The sequence below is a fragment of the Papaver somniferum genome, chromosome 7, assembly GCF_003573695.1.
Source record: "Papaver somniferum cultivar HN1 chromosome 7, ASM357369v1, whole genome shotgun sequence".
Taxonomy (NCBI): domain Eukaryota; kingdom Viridiplantae; phylum Streptophyta; class Magnoliopsida; order Ranunculales; family Papaveraceae; genus Papaver; species Papaver somniferum.
This window is the reverse complement of record NC_039364.1, coordinates 99,191,350-99,193,793: the sequence shown is the minus strand read 5'-3', so window position 1 is coordinate 99,193,793 and position 2,444 is coordinate 99,191,350.

Here is a 2,444-nt window from a genome sequence, read left to right as displayed (position 1 = left end):
ACGACGCGAATAAGACGGCTTTTCGAACCCCTCTTGGAAACTTTTACTACACGGTGATGCCCTCCGGCTTGAAAAATGCTGGCGCCACATACCAACACGCCATGACTACCATTTTTTCATGATATGATGCACAAACAAGTCGAATATTATGTAGATGACATAGTGGTCAAGTCCAAAACCCGGGCAGCTCATGCGGAAATTCTGCGACAGGTGTTCGAAAGATGTTGCGAATACAAACTGAAGATGAATCCGTTAAAGTGTGCTTTTGGTGTTTCTTCGGGCAAGTTCCTAGGTTTCCAGGTGACCGCTGAGGGAATTAAAGTCGACCCAGCCAAAACACAAGCCATCCTTACAATGCCACCACCGCGGACCGTGAAATAACTCCAGAGTATCATGGGTAAAATAAACTACATTCGCCGTTTCATACCCGGATTGGTTCAGCTGGTGGCTTCATTCACCCCCTTACTGAAGAAAGGAGCAAACTTCGTCTGGACCACGTTAAAAGAGGAAGCATTTCGGAAGATCCAACAAACGTTATCCTCCCCAGCCATCATGAGATCTCCCATACAAGGAAGGCCGCTACACCTCTACACTGCTTTTAACGACACTGCCGACTGATCTCTCCTCGCTCAAGAAGACGCCGAAGGAATTGAACATCACATCTACTACTTTAGTCGAACTTTAAGAGATGCCGAACTCAGATATCCCAAAGCAGAAATGGCGTGCTTGGCCTTGATCCATTCCATCCAGAAATTTAGGAATTACCTACTTTCCAATAAAGTGGTACTGGTATCTAAGTCCGACCCCGTGAAGTTCCTCCTCTCAAAACCGGCCCTGATAGGAAGACCGGACAAATGACTCCTCCAAATGTCGGAGTTCTATATAACATGCGTTTCCCCAAGACCATCAAAGGGCAAGCAGTCGCGGATCTACTGGCGGCATTCCCAGGAGAAAGTACCGCAACACTACACAAGGACCTCCCTGGAGACTTTCCGGAAGTCTCTTTCGTTCAAGAAGAGACATGGCTGTTGTTTTTCGATGGCTCCGTTACTCCTAATAGCGGTACTGGAGGAGCAGGCGTAGTTCTGGTATCCCCAGCTGGTGAAGTATCCTCTCACTCCTTCAATCTAGACTTCCCCTGCACCAATAACTCAGCAGAATATGAAGCCTTACTCATCGGACCGTCCTTGGCTAAACGAGCTAGATCCACACGCCTGGAGATAAGAGGGGACTCTAAATTACTCGTCAACCAGGTGAACGGAGTATACGCACTGAAGGAAGTAACCTTGGCCCCATACATAGTTGAGGCACAAAAATTGCTAAACTACTTTGCCGACGCAACCATAACACATGTTGGACGCAGTAGCAACCGGCACGCCGATTGGCTAGCTACGCTAGCATCAAAACTGCAATTTGAAGGTTTTGATCAAACCCTAACGGTAAAGAGACGAACCGTGGATTCAACATGGCTTTCACAACCCGAAGAAGATGAAGCCGACTGGAGAACGCCAATTATCCAAGAGCTTAGTATCTCTCTTTTCAAGGAAAGGTCAGTCTCAAAACCCTACAAAACTTCTTCACGCTCCGGGGAGTGCTATACCATCGAAACTCAGACGGTTCCTTGTCAAGATGTCTCGGAGAAGGAGAAGCGCAGCAACAACTCAATCGCGTCCATGATGAAGTTTGCGGACAAACATTAGTAGTGACACTCTATCGCCGTTTGCAACGCCTAGGCTACTACTGGACAGAGATGGAGGCTCAACTCGTTTACTTCAAAGAACCTGTCCCAACTGTCAAGCACCGCCGCATCAATTAGAAGTTTTTAATATTGGTCACGCTGGGGACTGGCAGAAGCCGTATATTAGTTACCTGCGCAACGGAGTACTCCCCACCAATAAGAAGGATGCGACCAAGATAAAACAAAGATCGGAGAGATTCGTACTCCAAAAGGGAATCTTATATCGTAAATGCTTTGGAGGAAGTTTGCTACGGTGCTTGAACGAAGCAGAAATTCCAATCATGCTGAAAGAGATGCACGAAGGCGATCATCAAGGAAAATGGAAGTTATTTCTTCAGATACACGAGAAGTATTACTGGCCAACCATGGAAGATGATGCGGCTGTTTTCGTCCAGAGGTGTAAAAAATGCCAGATTCATGGAAACCTTATCCACGTACCGTCGACTCCCCTACATTCGATAAGCAGTCCGTGTCCCTTTCACAGTTGGGGACTCGACATTATTGGAAAGATCAATCCGCCGTCCTTGAAGCATCACGAGTACATAATCACGGCGACCGAATATTTCACCAAATGGGTCGAAGCCATACCTTTACGAAGAACTACCGGAACCACGATCGCGACATTCATCAAGGAACACATCATCTGCCGATTTGGCGTACCTAAACATATCATCACTGACAACGGTACTCCTTTCGCCAACAAACA